The following is a 20,248-nucleotide window of genomic DNA, read 5'->3' on the forward strand; positions in this document are numbered from 1 at the left end:
TTGTAGTTTTCCTTTAATCTTTTCTTCTTTAGATTTTCACATTTTCCCATGTCAACAAAGTTTGTCCAAATGGTGCCAGATCAACATGTCCATTAAGGAAAGAGGAAAGAGAATGGGAAAATGAGGAATTTTAGGTTTTAAAGGATGGGCTGACATGGCGCTATATAGACAAGCTTTACTAACGTGTGAAGTTGACCGATCCAATGAGGATTCCAAAGGTTGAAATCAGATAATTTGGGAAATAAGTTTAAAAAGTCATTATTCAGATAAATAAAAAATTTAAATCCAATATTCAGGTACAATTCCTTGAAATATAATAAATATAATAATAATTTTCCACAAAATCCTTCTTATTACACGAGTTGCTAGTTGGGTGTAATTAGATTGGACAACTACAAAATCCTTCAATAATTTTTGTGAGAAAATTTCACTTTTGTGCAATGGTCCCCCACCTGTAAAGTAATATTTAATTAATCTATCTAATAATTAAATAAAAAATTTAAAGCAACAACAATTCAAAGAAATATTTAATGAATTTCTTCATTTGAATGTTGAAGATTAAAATATATAATTTTAGTTATTTAAATTTATGTTTCAATTGCATAATTCTAAACTTTTTTCAAGTGATCTGTTTACTTTTCTCCATAGCACAACAAGGTGCTTCTCTAGATGACAAAATTCAAAATATTGGCACTATTACTACATCATGACTGAAAAACTATCAACTGTGAAATCTCCAGTCAGCGAAATATCAAGGAAGGAAAGTAGAGCTCCATGTTTAGCAAGTATTATGTAAAAGGAAACTCTAGGGAAACCAGGATTCCAAATCAGACTAGAACAGGTAGCCTCTTCGGTTTACATATAAGTGAGGTAGGACTTGCTATCTTCTGCCTTGTGGCACTGCCAGATCATACCATCTTCCTTCAGCCCACGTCTGATCATGCTTTATTTTTGCATCTTGGGGATCGACCTACTACTCTAATATTGTTTTAATCTAGGTCAGCTTGCCTGAAGACATCTCACTTGAAATTCTTTCATGTCTACCCAAGAAATCACGGCTCAGTGTGTGAAGCTAATTTAAGGAAATGGCATAATCTGATTAAGAAAGTTAGCTTCTTTCACTACCATATCTATTGACTTCGGTTTTGTCTATCTCAAATACTACGAATATGGCTTCATACGCGAATGTATGTTCTGTCGCTTGGACGACAAAGGAGCACTCACGCTCCAAGACTCCCTTGTCTTCCCTTTACATCACAACATTAAGAATATGGGTTCATGCAATGGCGTCATCTTCTAGTTCAAGAAAATCCACACCAACTCAAGCTCAGTGACTATCTCTACAATCCCATTACCAAGCATCTCATGACTCTTCCTTCACTCCCTCCTTTCAGAATGGCTCATGACCCCTTTGATAGTTGTTTCCCTTTTTTGGGTTTAACCCATTATTTGGTAGTTTCGCTTAGATGTAAGGATAGTGAGCAATTACAATTTCTTCCTTTTTTTATGGGAAAGAAGGGTTTAAGGATTGTACGTTAAATGGGATTTGGTCTAGAAATAAGCTTGAGTTTTTTCCATCAACGGGACTTTGGATAAACTTGACGTTTCTCTGCAAATTCCTGGAATTTTATCTACCATGACTGGAGGTATGCATCTTGCGCTTCCACTTTTATTTTTAAGATTTTTTTATTGCTTTAAAATTCTGGTTGACGAACTATGTCCCCGACCAGACAGGATGACTGAATTGGTGCGCCAGAGTAGGTTGTGCTCAGTGCGCTGGAGGTGCCGGGACTTAGTGGGAACAGATGCTCCCATGGGAAGAAAATGCCCACAGCCAATCGTCAGCCGTCGTTCGGGTTTACAGAGGGGAGTGAAATGATAGGGCTTGCTGTGTGCGCTGATGTTAAACCATCGACGTGTTGTGAACATTTTCTTCCCGACTCCATGGTTGTCCCATTCTCACTTCCAGTTGCCTGGACACCGGCAATGCACACAACTGATTCTCGATTGAGAGACGTTGTTTTGGTGGGTGGCATTGAGCACCAGACAGTGCATCATGTAGGAATACTTTAAATAGAATTTCGAAACCATATATGAAATTCATAAACCAAAATCGTACCTCCTGACATGGTGTAAACTTCCGGCAAACAGAGCATCTCCGGCTAACAAAATGTCTTGTCCATCATAGAGGTTTATCAATGGCAACATTCAGACATACCTTTGCTAGACCAGACCCCCTTTTATAGGCACCTCTCCATCAAAGGAGACCACCAAATGACAGGAAAGCGAAAGATCATAACCGGCGACCACCATAAGTGGAAAATCGTCCGACGGATGGGTCACTTAAGTGACGGATCATGAACCGTCTTACAGTGTCCCGCTTGACCCATATGTCTACTAAATATGTATCATTGATACATCTTCATGAATATTTTCCATCGATATAATATCCTTATACTCAAAAAAGGAAGATTAAATTACATGAATCGTGGTGGTAAGTCCTTTAGAGTAAGTATTACCTTCCACGTATTACAATGCAACTGTCTCCTTTGAATGAGAACCTTATGTGACACATTTCTTTATGAATGAACTTGCATAATGCTCATTCAGGATCATCTTATATTGTCATTCTCTAAACTTTAAGTATACAACCAAATAAGAGAAGACACAAATGAACTTAATGGAGTTTTTCATTGACAAAATTGTGATACAAATAGAAAGGGAATCTTAATTACATAAATTACTCAATAGAACTGAGTCCCATATGTTCAACATGTCCCTTATAAACAGCAGGTGGTAGACCTTTTGTGAACAGATCAGGGATCATTAATCTAGTATTGATGTATTCCACAACCACCTTGTTTGCTTTGACAAGTTCTCGATTAGCTAAAAACTTTATGTCATTATGTTTACCACGACTTCCGCTCATTTTGTTTTAGGCCAAAAACACTACTACGGAATTGTAGCAATAAATCCTTAATAACTTAGAAATGGTGTTAAAAATTTTAAGCCATAAAATATAACTCCTCAACTATATAGCTTGTAATGACGCTTCAAAATATGCTACAAACTCTACTTCAGTGGTAGAAGTAGCAATCAAAGATTGTTTTGCACTTCTCCAAGAAATGACCCCTCCAGGTAATAAGAAGATCTATCTCGATGTTGACTTTCTTGAATCAAGGCAGAAAACAAAATTAGATTCAGAATATCCAATCACTTCGTGATGATCAGATCGTCTGTACATAAGCTTGTAGTCTTTTAGTCCCCTGAAGGTATCGCATGACTTTCTTTGCAGCTTTCCAATAGTCCATATCGGGATTACTTTGATATATGGCCAACATTCCCATTGCATATGCTATGTCAGGTCGTGTGCAAACATGATCATACATGAAACTCCCAACTGTAGAAGCATAGGGAATGTTTTTCATTTGTTCCCTCTCTAAATTATTTTGTGGACCTTGTTCCAAACTTAATTTCTCACCTTTCACAATAGGTGCAACCCCAGATGAGCAAATCACTTGAAGCAAGTAAAATATCACCTACATATAGGACTAAGAAAATTATTTTGCTCCCACCGACCATATGGTACATACATTGATCCATGATATTCTTTGTAAATCCAAATGAAGAAATAACATCATGAAATTTTAAATATCACTGACGGGAGGCTTGTTTTAGTCCTTATATAGATTTCTTAAGTCTACAAACCAAGTGATCATTCCCCTCTAAAATGAAACCTTCAGGTTGTTTCATGTAAACCTGTTCTTCTAGGTCTCCATTTAGGAAAGTCGTTTTCACATCCATTTGATGTAACTCCATATCAAAACGAGCTACTAATGCCATAATTATCCGAAATGAATCCTTCTTTAAAACAGGCGAGAAGGTTTCATGATAATCCAACTCTTCCTTCATGGCAGCATTTCATAATGTGGATTTTTTTCCACTCATGGCCTGTGAAAACGTAATAGGATCATCTTCAGCACAAATGTCCATGTCAGATTCTTGAAAGTACACTTCATAATTTGAAGAAATTACAGGTTTTCTAACTAGTGAAGATCTTCTTAATGGCACTTCAACATTTTCAGGTTGAGAATGTTGAGTAACCTAATCTATAGGAGTATCCTCATGATGAGATGGTTCTTCAACTATTGGTTGTACTTGAATAATCGAATCCTGATGATTTTTATGAACAACAACCAATCTATCCTAAGTTTTAGAAGTAGGTGGAGTATTTGTATGCTCCTCAAAAACTAAGTTTCGAGGTTGGATACTCCCACTAATCTTATCATTCTCAAGGAACCTTGTATTCTTAGATTCGACAACTCCTATCGAATGAGCTGCAAAAAGTAGCTAACAAGCTTACTAAAGATGTTATAAAGCCAAAATTTGAATATTTACCTATATAAATAATCCCAAAAAATAAATCAGCGTGTCATTATAATATTTCATGTGGGCTTAGATTATAACACATATGCGATTTATATCTCTTTATGATGGGATATTGAAATTTGTTTGTCAAGGAATATTCTAGGCCAGTGGGCAACTAGAATTTTTTTTGACATATTTATTTCCCATCCTGAATAATCACATAAATATAAAATTTACTCTATGGGGTTAAATTTTTATATCTCGGTGATTAATCACAATTTTTTTATGTCATTAACTTTATGTGACTAAACTTAATGTCACTTGACATTTGCATAATTAAGAATGTTGTGGCAATTACTCAATTATTCAAAATGTATACCTAAATATGACATAAAAAATAATTGACTAAAATGAATGTCAATTAATAATCCATCTGATTCAACCCAAATGACTCGATAAAGTCCGACTCGAGTCAACTCGTTCGACTCGTTGCATCTAGACCGTTCATGCGCAACCGGTACGAGTTGACTCAGCCAAATCAACTCTTTATTTAAATGAAATTGTTTGACCTATGTTTCAATTTTTTTTATTTACGTGCGCTAGTGGTCGTCTTCACGCGCAGAGATAACGCACAGCGTCCACGGCAGCCCTCTACCGGACGTCGCCTCCCAACAGATTTCGGCCGCTGTCATCCGACGGTGACACCGACAGATGTACAACATCGAGCGAGACACCGGTTGGCTCCACAACACCGGCACTCGTAGAGTACGCAGAGAGCTCCTCTCCACGGAAATGACTCCATATCAGAGAGGGAGCTCTGATACCACATGTAGGAATGCTTTAATTAGAATTTCAAAACCATATATGAAATTCATAAACCAAAATCATCCCTCCTGACATGGTGTCAACTTCCAACGAACAAAGCTTCTGCGCTATCTTCTCTAGTGAACAGAATGTCTCATCTATCACAAGACCTCTGCAAGACCATACCCCCTATTATAGGCTCTTCTCCATCAAAGGAGACCACCAAACGATGGGAAACCGAAAGGTCGTAACCGGTGACCAATGACAGTGGAAAACAGTATGATGGATGGGTAACTTAAGTGACGGATCGTGAACTGTCTAGGTGATGGTTTGTGAACCGTGTTACACATCGAACCGCAGTCGAGAGGAGCAGTCACATAGCACTAAGAGTGAGAAATGTTGTAATGTAAGCCTGTATACACCGACGTGTTGGGCTCGTCGGACGCACATCGGCGACGATGGCACCTAAGGAAAGAGACAGCGGTGCAGGGATGGTGAGTAGAGTTCTGAATGGATGAGTTGATTGGACGAGACGTCTGGTAGTGAGCAATAGAGAGCGGCGCGATTGAACAGAGCGGAGACCGGTGTAGTGTCTGCTGGCATTTCGTGCTCTTGTTGGAGCGTAGCCAAAGCCAGGAGCACGACATCATGCTCTCTGGCTGTCCCGCACCACTGTACGCACAAGAGCACCAAACGTGCTCACGGCCCATCCAACCCTAGTGTTATCATTGGATACACTTAATTCATATATAAATAACAGGAAAAATAGAATATTTTAGTTATCATTCTTTTTCATTTTAGTGCATATGGATTAAATAATTGGATATGCATATATGAATGTTTAATATGTATTAATATTTATATGTGAAAATTTTATTTAGGTTTTATGCATACTTAATCTTCTATGCATATTATGATTGACCTAAATATAAGATATTAATAATTGGCATAAATTTTAGTCAATTATTTTGATGTCATATTTTGGTTTACATTCGAATAATTAAGTAATAACCACAACATTCTTAACTATGAAAAATGTCTAGCGACATTAAGTTTAGTCACATAAAGTTAATGACATAAAATTTTGTGATTACCCATAGAAAGTTAATAATTTAACCTCACGTGGTAATTTTTATATTTAAGTGATTAATTAGAATTGGAAAGGAAAATTTAAAACAATTTTTTGGTCACCCACAGGCCTAGAAAATTCCTTTAGAGATAAATTTATGAAGCCATCATAAAGCGATATAAATCATTTGTGTTATAATCTAAGCCAACTCACATGTTGATTAATTTGTTTGAATTTATTTACATCGGTAAATATTCAGTTTTTGGTTCCATTGCATTTTAAGTAAACATTGTTGTGTATTTTGCAGTTCTTCAAACTTTATCTGTTCCAAATTTTTATTCCTCCAATATTATTTCTCTGAATGGTAATAATTATGATGAAAGGAAGGAGAAAATCTTCCTTGCATGGAGTGCGGTGTCAAGTGGTGGAGACTAATTAATGCCTTACACTAAGTTGGTTGCGGATCGACCTTCATGGTAAGGTCGACATGGGGGTTGGAAGGGGGGCGGAGACCCCATATGATCCACGATATATTGACTGTTGTTTCATTAAGGGTAGTTTAGAAATTTTATTCTTGTAATGCGGTTTCCCTAGTTTTCTCTTTAAATTGGGGGTTCGCCGCTAAAAGGGCGATTTCTCTTTGTAAGTTATTTCATCTTCATAGTAGATTATTGCAATGGTGGAAGATAGAATGTAGTCCCACCTTGAGGCGAACCTGTATAAACCTTATAGTGTATTTTCATGCTTGTTTTTTGTCCTTCTTCAACATTTCTTATTATTGCTCTCATTAGTTTGGAATTAGGGCGTACAATTTCTAACATGTAGTACCTTGATTTAGCATTTCGAGTGGATGAACCTCCATGGCCCATGGAATCAAGTACCCAAGTTGAAAAAATATCAGTTGATTTCTGAGAGCGATTAGAGCGCTTAAGTTTTATGTTTATCAAGTCTCACATTGGGGAAAGTATCCATGGATCCATCCTTGATTTTGCCAAAGCAAAAGAATATCTTAAAACTCTTCAAGATTAGTTTGAGACTTCTGACAAAACATTAGTGTTGGAAGACAGGGCCCAAGCCCACACACACGACCAAGGAAGACTCACATATCCAAGTATACTAGAAGATGGGTCCAAACCCATACCCATATGATCATGGAAAACCCATGCATCTAAGATATATTGAAGACGGGTTCAAGGCCCACAGATCAAGGAGAAGGCCCATAGGCCCACATACATTGATGACAAGATGGTAAATAAAGGGTCATCTCATAGAGATGGCATTGATGTAATTAAGTTAAAGTTCAGGGTTAAATCCCTAAACCTTAAACCCTAAGTTCAGGGGTATTATTATAATATAGTAGTTTTATTAATATATAAATCGAGCTTCAGGGGGAGGGTTATAATCAATTCCATAACCCTTCTTCCTCCTATTTTCTCCCAATGGGTTTTTTTCTCTTTTTCTCCATGAGCTAAATTCATGGAGTCCTGAAAATCAACAGGGTATCATAGCTTTTATTTTTAAGACTCGAGTATGGTTTTTTCAAGGTTCAGAAACAGAGTATTTTTCCTTTGTCATAATGTTGTTTTTAGTTACTGAAATTCGTGGTTTATTTTAATGGTATTGTTTTTCTTTCTTCATTTTATTTGTCTGCAGAGTATGATGAGATAGAGTTCTATTTTTTTCTCTCATTAATCTGCCATTGGTATTGTTTGCTTCCCACCTCGATAAACTGCCTTACCCTTGGTATATAATTTGTTGTCTTCAGTCTTGAGCAAATCCATGGCATCTTCCCAAGTAGTGTTTCTGCTACTACTGGCCATCGTCTTCGCTTAACTTCACCGTTCATCTCTCTTAACTTCTCTGGCAGTGTCTGTGCCGCACGCCAAGGTCACTCAATTGGAAGCTTGCGCCAGAATTATTTCCGTTCTGTAGGAAATAATTCAGTCGCGGAATTATTGTCGTTAAGCCGAGGTCTGTTTTGCCGAAGGTCACGTCGCCATTACCGGAGACGATGACACCATGAACGAGAGAACTGTTGAAGATACTGTTACAGATATATAACCTTGATTCAAGGCTCCATTTCTGTATATTCCGTTGAAGATAATTAGCCCTGATTACAGGCTAATTCTTTGTATAATTTCCATTTCAGATTGATTGTAATATTCTGTATATGGCATTGTAAAGCTAATAAATTGATCATCAACTCCACCTTTGAAGTGTGGTGGTTTTTATCAAATGCTTTCATGGTATCAGAGTAGGCGTTCTACCCTGTCTCTGTCGAGCGATTCTAATTTTTTTTCTCTTCGTTGAGCTTCTCTGCCCCTTTAATTTTTTTTGCGGCGTCCCTGTTCTTCGCCTCTGTCATCGTTGCCATTGAAGAAAGATGACAACTTCGCTTTCTTGGTGGAGCCGGTGGCGGTGCATCCCGTTGTTGTTCATCTCCTCTGTTCGTCGTCTACTCTCTGCCGTGCGACGTGAACTTCCAGCAGAACACGAACCAATCTGTCGTCAATCGCTATTCGATCACTGTTTGCCTGTTTCTCCTCCACCGATTTATTTTACGGCTTTGCTGCTTCTCGCTTCGGTATTTATCATCGCAATTTGCCGTCGATCACTGTTCGATCGCCGTTTGCCAGTTTCTGCTTCACCGATTTATTTTTGGTCTTGCTGCTTCTCACTTTGGTATTTACAGAAGACGTCGCCACGTCTCCTGGTGAGTCGCTTCGGATCCTTCTTCGCTTCGCTGCTATATTCTTCGCTTCGCTGCTTAGCCCAAAAAAATTTTTTTTGTTTTGCTGTTTGCTGCTTCTTTGGGCTGACGCCCAACATTTATTTTTCCTAACTTATCTCTTTGATCAAAGTCAAAGTCAAAGTCAAAGTCAAAGTCCAAAAAAAAATCGTTCGACTTCTCCCTTGGCTTCTGAATCTTCTTCTCATCTTCTCCCTTTTAACACTCTCATCCACATGATCACCATCAAGCTTTCTTCCTCTAATTATCTTATCTGGAAAAGCCAATTTCTTCCTCTCCTTGAGATTCAAGAATTGATAGCTTACGTTGATGGTACTCTTGTCCCACCACCTCGATTTGCACCAGCCACCTCTACCACACTCAACCCCACATTTCTTGCATAGAAATCAGCCGATCAACGACTTCTCAGTTTACTGCTATCCTCTCTCACCAAGGAAGCCATGGCTGCTGTTGTTGGCCTCTCCACTTCCCGTGATGTCTGGGTTGCGTTGGAAAATACCTTCAGCCATCATTCAAAATCCCTTGAACTACGACTCAAGGATGATTTTAAACTGATGAAACGCGACACCAAACCAGTTGCTGAGTATGCTCGTACTTTTAAAGCCCTCTGTGACCAGCTCCATGCCATTGGTAGACCTGTCGAGGACATTGACAAAGTGCACTGGTTCCTGCGTGGCCTCGGCGCTGATTTTTCTAGTTTTTCTACCGCTCAGATCACCACTCTCCCTTGTTTTGAAGATTTAGTTTCTAAAGCAGAAAGTTTTGAGTTGTTCCAGCTGTCCCTTGAGACTTCTGCCACCACTACAGCGTTCACAGCCACTAATCGCAGTCGTACCAATACCCATGGAACTTCTTCTGCTTCCTGTGGTAACCACCGTGGTCGTACTCATTCCCACGGCTGCAACTCTTCCAACCGAGGACGCACCCACTTTGGTCAGGGTCGTCGTCCACCCTGCTGCCAAATTTGTCGCATGGAGGGCCATTATGCTGATCGTTGCAATCAGCGGTATGCTCAGACTGACTCCTCGTCTCATCTTGCTGAAGCCTTCAGTACATCTTGTTCTCTCTCTGGATCTGAGGCTGCTGACTGGTTTTTGGACACTGGGGCTTCCGCCCATATGACCACCGATCCATCTACTTTAGATCAGTCCAAAAATTACATGGGTAAGGACTCTGTGATTGTAGGAAACGGTGCATAACCCACACTGGTACCTTTTCTCCTGTTCCAAATATTCACTTATTAGATGTCTTGGTTGTTCCTCATCTCACGAAAAATCTTCTTTCAATTAGTAAATTAACTTTTGATTTCCCCCTCTCTGTTACATTTAATAATGCTTCTTTCACTATCCAGAATCGTTAAATAGGAAGAGTGGTGGCAACCGGTAAAAGAGATGGAGGGCTTTATGTGCTGGAGCGCAGTAACTTTTCTTTTCTTTCTGTTCTTCGAAATAAATCTCTGCGTGCTTCATATGATTTATGGCATGCACGTCTTGGTCATGTGAATCACTCTATTATTTCATTTTCAAATAAAAAAGAACATCTTTCTCTTATGTCTTTATTGCCTTCTCCCAAACTATGTAGTACCTAGCAACTTGCTAAAAATCATCGTTTACCTTATTCTCAAAATGAACGCAGGTCGTCTCATGTGTTAGATCTCATTCATTGTGATCTTTGGGGTCCTTCCCTAGTCAAATCAACGTCGGGTTTTCTCTACTATGTCATTTTTATTGATGATTATTCCCGATTCACCTGGTTTTATCCTCTGAAGTTTAAATCTGATTTCTTTGATATTTTTCTTTAATTTCAAAATTTTGTGGAAACCCAACATTCGACTCGTATCAAGATTTTTCAAAGTGATGGTGGTGCCGAATTTTCTAGTAATTGCTTCAAAGCCCATCTACGGTCTTCTGGCATTCATCATCAACTCTCTTGCCCTTATACTCCTGCTCAAAATGGTCACATTGAAAGAAAACATTATCATCTGACTGAGACTGGTTTAGCATTTCTCTTCCACTCTCATCTTCCTTCTCACTTCGGGGTTGACGCTTTCAGCACTGCAGTTTATATCATCAACTGGTTGCCCACTCCGCTTCTTGGAGTTAAGTCACCCTTTGACCTTTATACGGCTACTCTCCGAATTATGAAAATTTTCAACCTTTCGATTGTCGTGTTTATCCTTGCTTGCGTGATTATATGCCTCACAAAATTTCTCCCCGTAGTATTCCCTGCCTTTTCTTAGGTTATAGCCCCTCTCACAAAGGGTTTCGTTGTCTTGATCCTCTCACCTCTCAGCTATATATCACCCGTCATGCTCAATTTGATGAAACTCACTTTCCTACAATCCCTAACTCCCAGGCCCAACCACTTTCTTCTCTTCACATATCCAATTTCTTGGAACCTCGTCTTCATCATATTGGGCCACACACCCCTTCCTCTCCTCCACATTTCCCGCACATTCCTCGATCCAGCTCCTCCCTGTGTAATATTTGTTCTGACCCTTTGGATGAGTCTGTGCAGGTTAATAATTCTCTTGCAGGTGCTTCTTTGCCATCCTCGGTTTCTAGTCCACCTTCTATTGAGACCACTGCTCATCCGCCTTCTATTGAGACCGCTGCTCATCCGCCTTCTCCCTTGAGCTCTCATCCTATGATTACCTGTGCTAAAGTTGGTATTTTCAAGCCTCGTCATTCAGCGCATCTCAGCGTCTTGGGCTCTAATGGACTTCTTTCGACTCTTCTTACTTCTACTGAGCCCAAAGGATTCAAATTTGCTACTAAGAATCCTGCTTGGCTAGCTGCCATGGATGAAGAAGTTCAAGCTTTGCAACAAAATGGTACTTGGATTTTGGTTCCTCGTCCTCTAAACACCAACATAGTGGGCTCTAAATGGGTGTTTCGCACTAAATATTTGTCGGATGATATTGTCGAGAGTCTCAAAGCTCGCCTTGTGTTAAGAACCTAGCCAATACTACCCAAAAGACCGGCCTGTTAGGAGCGGAAGACATAGGTACTTAACCCAGGACCATAACATCACACCCCACCTTCACGAGCCGATGACCACGGCGGTGCAACGACACTGGCCCAACCATAGCATCGCAACAGTGGCGCGACCTACCAGTATTTTAATCCAGCCTTTGCACGCGACGCAGCGGCACTGGCCCAACCGCAACATCGCAACAGTGGCGCAACCTACCAGTATTTAAATCCAGCATCTGCGCCGTTGCCGGGATTCGAACTCGTGATCGAGCGCTAGCTTTGATACCAAATGTTATGCACCTAGCCAATACTACCCAAAATATCGGCTTGTTAGGAGCGGAAGACATAGGTACTTAACACAAGACCATAACACCTTGTTGCCAAAGGTTATACTCAGGTACCTGGTCTCGATTACACTGACACATTTAGTCCGGTTGTCAAAGCTACTACTGTCCGTGTTGTGCTTTCTCTTGCTATTACCAATAAATGGCCTCTTCGGCAACTTGATGTCAAGAATGCCTTCCTCAATGGCAACCTTACTGAACATGTTATATATGGAACAACCTCTTGGGTATATTGATCCTCGTTTTCCCACTCATGTTTGTCTGTTAAAGAAAGCTCTCTATGGCCTCAAGTAAGCGCCTCATGCCTGGTTTCAGTGTTTCAGCTCCTTTCTTCTCACACTTGGGTTTTCTTGCAGCTGCGCCGACACCTCTCTCTTTGTATTTCATCAACACTCTAGCCTTATATATTCGCTTCTTTATGTCGATGACATTATTGTTACTGGCAATAATCCATCTCTGCTTGACAGCTTTATTCATAAGCTTCATTCTGAGTTTTCTACCAAGGATTTGGGCTCCCTCAGCTACTTTCTTGGTCTTGAAGCTTCGCCCACTGTTGATGGTCTATTTATCAGTCAGTTAAAATATGCTCGGGATATTCTCACTCGCGGTCAGTTGCTCGACAGCAAACCTGTTCACACTCCCATGGTTGTTTCCCAACACTTGTTTGTTGATGGTTCTCCTTTCTCTGATTCTACTCTCTATCGGTCTCTGGTTGGCACCCTTCAATATTTGACCATTTCGCGCCTAGATATTGCTCATGCTGTTAATTCTGTCAGCCAATTTTTGCACACGCCTACTGAAGATCATTTTCTTGCTGTTAAACTTATTCTTCACTATGTTAAGGGCACTCTCCATTTTGGCCTTATTTTTCGTCCATCCACTGTTCCCAGTGCGCTAGTCGCCTATTCAGATGTTGACTGGGCTGGCTGCCCCGATACTCGTCGTTCCTCATCAGGCTACTCCATTTATGTTGGCAACAATCTCGTTTCTTGGAGTGCAAAGAAGCAACCTACTGTCTCCCTCTCCATTTGTGAATCTGAGTATCATGCCCTAGCTATGACCGTTGTTGAACTTCTTTGACTTACCCATCTTCTGCATGATCCCAAGGTCGTTGTTCCACAGCCGCCCTTGCTCTTATGCTAGAACAAAAGTGCTATCTTCTTAAGCTCCAATCCTGTTTCCCACAAGCGGGCCAAACATGTTGAAATAGATTACCATTTTCTTCGGGAACTTGTTGTCGCTGGCAAACTTCGCACCCAGTTTGTGCCCTCTCACCTACAGGTTGCTGACATCTTCACTAAAAGTGTTTCTCGCCCTCTTTTTGAATTTTTCTGATCCAAGCTTCATGTTCGTTCCAATCCGATGCTTCGCTTGTGGGGGGTGTTGAAGTCCATGACTAAGGAACTTCATCCCCGTCAAAATATCATATGTTTGTCTTTCGAAGTCCTTAACGAAGGAACTTATTATTATATTTATGGTACTTTCCTCTACTAATTTCATATATTACTTTACCACTTGAGAGTCATTGCCCTATGGAGGGACATGGTGGTAGAGGTGGACACTCAGAGCAATGTTTTAGCGGCTAGGAGTGATTTACTCTCACTGATATTATACCAGATGGGCCTCATGAACGAGAGCACCAACGTGAGGGAGAGTGTTGGATGATGGAGGCATATTATACAAAAAAAATGATTCTATATATCATTTGCTGCAAGCTAGAAGTTCATGTTGTTCTCTCACCCCCATCTTGAGGGGGAGTGTTGGAAGAAAGGGCCCAAACCCACATCACCAAGGAAGACTCACATATCCAAGTGTATTAGAAGATAGGTCCAAGCTCATAAGATCAAGGAAGACTCATGCATCTAAGAGATATTGAAGACAGGCTCAAGGCCTACAGATCAAGGAGAAGGCCCATAGGCCCACATACATTGATGGTAGGATGATAAATAAAAGGTCATCTCATAGAGATGACATTGATGTAATTAAGTTAAAGTTCTTTGGGTTAAAACCCTAAACCCTAAACCCTAATTTCAAGGGTATTATTGTAATATAATATTTTTTTTAATCTATAAATAGAACTTCAAGGGAAGGGTTATAAACAATTCCATAACCCATCTTCCTCCTATTTTCTCCCAATGGGTTTCTTTCCCTTTTTCTCCATGAGCTAAATTCATGGAATCCTAAAAATCAACAATTACCAAGCACCCTGATGATGAAAATGTGTTCCATGAAATTTATTGGCACCAAAGGTGTGCGTGAGCACATTGTGCAGATGTGGGACATTACCGCTATACTGAAATTGTTCGAGATTGAGATGTCCGAGTCATTTCTAGTTTACTTCATCCTTTACTTGCTCTTGTCAGAATACAGACCGTTCAAGATCTCTTACAACACACACAGGGAGAAATGATCAATTAATGAACTTCTGACCAAGTGCGTACATGAGGAAGGGAGGCTGAATCAAGAGGGGATTGAAAGTTCGAATTTGATGACTCGTAGCAAGAAACCATTTCAGAACGAGAAGAGAAAAGCCCCTCTTAATTAAGTTAATAAGGGAGATTTCAAATGTTTTTTTTGCAAGAAGAAAGGACATAAAAGGAAGACTTGTCCCAAATTCAAGCATTGGCTTGAAAAGAAAGGTAATCTCATCTCTTTAGTGTGTTTTGAATCTAATATGGTTAATATTTCTTATAACACTTGGATGATTGATTCTGGTACTACAATCCATGTTGCAAACACCATGCATAGCTTCTTAAACCAACGAAAACTGACGAAAAGTTAATGTTCGAACTATTCAGGAAAAGAGATGGGTTCATATGTGGGGGCAGTTGAGACCTATAGACTTGTCCTTAATTTTGGTTTTTTTTTTTAGACTTTGAAAAGACCTTTTATGTTCCATCCTTTTCAAGAAACCTTATTTACGTTTCTTGACTTTTATCTTGTGGTTTTTGTTTCAATTTCCTTACTAATTTCCATCATTTTTAGAAAGACAATATTCTTGTTGGAAAAAAGTATTTTGGATGATGGTTATTCAAACTTCTTTTAAATTCTACCCTTAATTGTGGTCTTGTAATTGTGCATGGTACAGATTTTGGCATTAAACATGGTGTTATAAATGAGAAACCCTCTATGTTGTGGCATTGAAAATTAGGTAATATTTCTATTGTTAGAATTAAAAGATTAGTAAATGAAGGCGTCATTGAGGCTCTTGACTTTAGTGATTTTTGTACTTGTGTGGATTGTATTAAAAGAAAGCCCATCAAAACTCCGAAGTTAAGCACGCTTGGGCGAGAGTAGTACTTGGATAGGTGACCTCCTGGGAAGTCCTCGTGTTGCCAGTTGTTCCTCTGCCACGGGCTAATTTCTCCCTAGTAATGTTGCGGTTAGGGGCGGCCAAACATATTTGCATATATAGTTTGTTTTATTTTTTAACAGTTCAAAATATTCAGAAAGAAGAGAAGAGGGGAAAAAAGTATGATTTTGTTTTATTTTCCTTTATTAATGCAGTTTGGTTGAGTTTCGACATGGATGGTAAATGTTTTATTCTTTAATGGAACGACATAACGCTCCTTTTTAATATTTTATATCTCGATTTTTCCTTAAGATTTTAATTTTTTATTGTATTTTTTGGAGGGAATGTGGAATAGACCAACAGAACATGGGGTAGAGAGGGAATCCAAGGAAAGGATTGGTAGGATGGAGATGTGCGATCAATAAAATTGGGCCCTTTGATAAATGTGGTAGAAAGAAAAAATTCTGAGTAAGATAGGCAAGCTAAAACATTCTGCAATTATAGTTAATGTAATAAAAATCAGTTTAGCTATTCTCTTTCTCGATTGAACTAACCCATCAGCTCAGAAAATAGCTTTTAGACAAGAAGAAGATTGGATTTTGAGCATAAATGATGCCAATGCTGACAGATTTCAAATCACCTTCTTGCACACTCTAGGAAAACAACACACAAAGTGATTGACTTCAATTCTAATAGTTTTTGCAAGATGACCAAACGTCAGTGGAACACCAGAATTCAAGTCATCTAGATGACTAAGATGAATCCAAAAATCATCTCTACGGTTTAAGTTATGGAATCTGGTTTCCACCCATTTTTGCCAATCATGATCAACCAAACGCCGAGGGTTCGAACCCATGTCGATTTTTTCCCCTCTCTCTCCCGCACCCACTCTCTGGGTCTCTTCATTTTTTATTTTTTTCGCCCTCTCTCCTGCACCCTCTCTGTCCTCTCCCTGCGGCCCTCGATCTCTCTACTCGCTCTCTCTTCCCCACCATCTCTCTCCAGTCTCCGTCTCTCTGCGGCCTCGCTATCCCTTATCCATTTTATGTGATGGGGCATCCTTTAGCGGTGAAGGTGTAAACCAGGTACTTTGGGATATTTGTTTCTATTTATTTTCTTGTTTCCAATGAAAACAACCATAATCATTCTTGCTCTAGACCAATTCCTACACATATTTATTTCCTCTTTTCTATTTAGGTTGTTGGGCTTGTCTTTTGTGGGCAGCGAATTTGGTTGGCTGCCATGGAAGCTCTGATGTCAAAGGGGATGCGCTATGTTAAGGAGGTTTGGCCTTTCATCTAATGATTTTATCACTTCTTTGGTGTAAGGACTTTAACTCAAAATCTTGGGGTTTAGGTGATTTTATTTGGTTGGTTCCTTCTAGGCACTTCTTTCTGGTTGTTCTGCTGGAGGTTTATCATCCATAATGCACTGTGATGAGTTCAGAGAACTCTTTCCAAGATCAATAAAAATCAAGTGTCATGTTGATGTCGGGATGTTCCTTGGAGCATATGGCTTGCTTTTATCTGCTCTTTTTCTTGTATTATTGTCATCATGAGTGGAATCAAGGGGTCATGGATCATGCTTTGTTCTAAAGGTTTTTATCTCGATCCAATACTAGGCGAGCATGAAATTATGCCAAGGATATTGATTCTATGCTTGTTTCTTGCTAACAAAATAAGAGAAGACACAAATGAAGTTAATGGATTTTTTCATTGACAAAACTGCGATACAAACAAAAAGGGAATCTCAATTACATAAATTACTTAATAGAATTGAGTCCCATATGTTCAACATGTCCCTTATAAACAGCAGGTGGTAGACCTTTTGTGAACGGATCAGGGATCATTAATTTGGTACTGATGTATTCCACAACCACCTTATTTGCTTTGACATGTTTTCGAATAGCTAAAAACTTTATGTCAATATGTTTACTACGACTTCCGTTCATATTGTTCTTGGCCAAAAACACTACTATAGAATTGTAGCAATAAATTCTTAATGGCTTAGAAATGGTGTAAACAATTTTAAAACCTGAAATAAAACTTTTCAACCATATAGCCTGTGATGACGCTTCAAAACATGCTACAAACTCTGCTTCAATGGTAGAAGTAGCAATCAAAGATTTTTTTGCACTTCTCCAAGAAATGGCCCCTCCAGGTAATAAGAAGACGAATCTCGATGTTGAATTTCTCGAATCAAGGCAGCCAGCAAAATCAGAGTCAGAATATCCAATCACTTCCAGATGATCAGATTATCTGTACATAAGCTTGTAGTCTTTTAGTCCCCTGAAGGTATCGCGTGACTTTCTTTGCAGCTTTCCAATAGTCCAAATCGGGATTACTTTGATATATGCCCAATATTCCCAATGGATATGCTATGTCAGGTCGTGTGCAAACATGAGCATACATTAAACTCCCAATTGTAGAAGCATAGGGAATATTTTTTACTTGTTCCCTCTCTAAATTATTTCGTGGACCTTGTTCCAAACTTAATTTGTCACCTTTCACAATAGGTGCAACACCAGATGAGCAATTACTCATACGACGTCTCTCTAGAATTTTGTTGATATAGGCTTCTCGAAACAATCCTAATGTCCCTTAGGATCTGTCTCTATCAATCTTTATGCCTATGACATAAGCAGCTTCACCCATATTCTTCATATAAAATTTCAACGAGAGAAATCGATTGACCTAATGAAGTAATCCTAAATCACACTAAGCAAGTAAAATATCACCTACATATAGGACTAAGAAAACTATTTTGCTCCCACTGACCTTATGGTATATACATTGATCCATGATATTCTTCGTAAATCCAAATGAAGAAATAATATCATGAAATTTTAAATACCACTGACAGGAGGCTTGTTTTAGTCCATATATAGATTTCTTAAGTCTACAAACCAAGTGATCATTTCCCACTAAAATGAAACCTTCAGGTTGGTTCATGTAAACCTCTTCTTTTAGGTCTCCATTTAGGAAAGTCATTTTCATATCCATTTGATGTAACTCCATATCAAAATGAGTTACTAATGCCATAATTATCCGAAATGAATCCTTCTTTGAAACAGGAGAGAAGGTTTTGTGATAATCAATTCCTTCTTGTTGACTAAATCCTTTGGCTACTAATCTTTCCTTATATCTTTCAATATTGCCTAAAGAGTTTTTTTTGGTTTTGAAAACCCATTTACAGCCAATGGCCTTCCCCCCTTGAGGCAATTCAACAAGATCTCAGACTTGGTTATTAGCCATTGAATCCAACTCTTCCTTCCTGGCATCAGTCCATAATGTGGATTTTTTTCCACTCATGGCCTGTGAAAACGTAATAGGATCATCTTCAGCACAAATGTCCATGTTAGATTCTTGAAAGTACACTTCATAATCTGAAGAGATTGCAGGTTTTCTAACTCGTGAAGATCTTCTTAATGGCACTTCAACATTTTCAGGTTGAGAATGTTGAGTAACCTGATCTATAGGAGTATCCTCATGATGAGATGGTTCTTCAACTATTGGTTGTACTTGAATTATCGAATCCTGATGATTTTTATGAACAACAACCAATCTATCCGAAGTTGTAGCAGCAGGTGGAGTATTTGTATGCTTCTCAAAAACTAAGTTTCGAGGTTGGCTACTCCCACTAATCTCATCATTCTCAAGGAACCTTGCATTCTTAGATTTGACAATTCTTGTCGAACGAGGTGCAAAAAGTAGCTAACAAGCTTACTAAACATGTAATAAAGCCAAAAATTGTATATTTACCTATATAAGTAATCCAAACAAATAAATCAGCGTGCCATTATAATCTTTCCCGTGGGCTTAGATTATAACACATATGCGATTTGTGTCTCTTTATGATGAGATCTAGAAATTTGTTTGTAAAGGAATATTCTAGGCCTGTGGCAGTTAGAATTTTTTTAAAAATATTTATTTCCCATCCTGATTAATCACATAAATATAACATTTACTCTGTGGGATTAAATTATGATATCTCGGTGATTAATCACAATTTTTTATGTCATTAACTTTATGTGACTAAACTTAATGTCATTTGACATTTGCATAATTAAGAATGTTGTGGGAATTACTCAATTATTCAAAATGTAAACCTAAATATGACATAAAAAATAATTGACTAAAATGAATGTCAATTAATAATCCATTTGATTCAACCCAAACGACTCGATAAAGTCCGAGTCGAGTCAACTTGTCTGACTTGTTGCATCTAGACCGATCATGCGCAACCAATACGAGTTGACTCAGCCAAGTCAACTCGTTATTTCATTGAAATTGTTTTACCTATGTTTCAATTTTTTTTATTTACGTGCACTGGAGGTCGTCTTCACGTGCAGAGATGACTCTTAGCGTCCACGGTAGCCCTTTGCCGGACGTCGCCTCCTATCAGACTTCGACCAGCGTCATCCGACGGTGACGTCGACAGAAGTACAACGCTGAGCAAGACGCCGATTGGCTCCACAACACCGGCGCTCGCAGAGTACACAGAGAGCTCCTCTCCACGGAAATGACTCCATATCAGAGAGGGAGCTCTGATACCACATGTAGGAATGCTTTAAATAGAATTTCGAAATCATATAAGAAATTCATAAACCAAAATCATCCCTTCTGACATTGTGTCAACTTCCAACAA

This window comes from Aristolochia californica, unplaced genomic scaffold (assembly GCF_029961685.1).
Source record: "Aristolochia californica isolate CCGP_79_NKW_82.1479 unplaced genomic scaffold, dmAriCali1.0.hap1 SCAF_4, whole genome shotgun sequence".
Classification (NCBI taxonomy): Eukaryota; Viridiplantae; Streptophyta; class Magnoliopsida; order Piperales; family Aristolochiaceae; genus Aristolochia; species Aristolochia californica.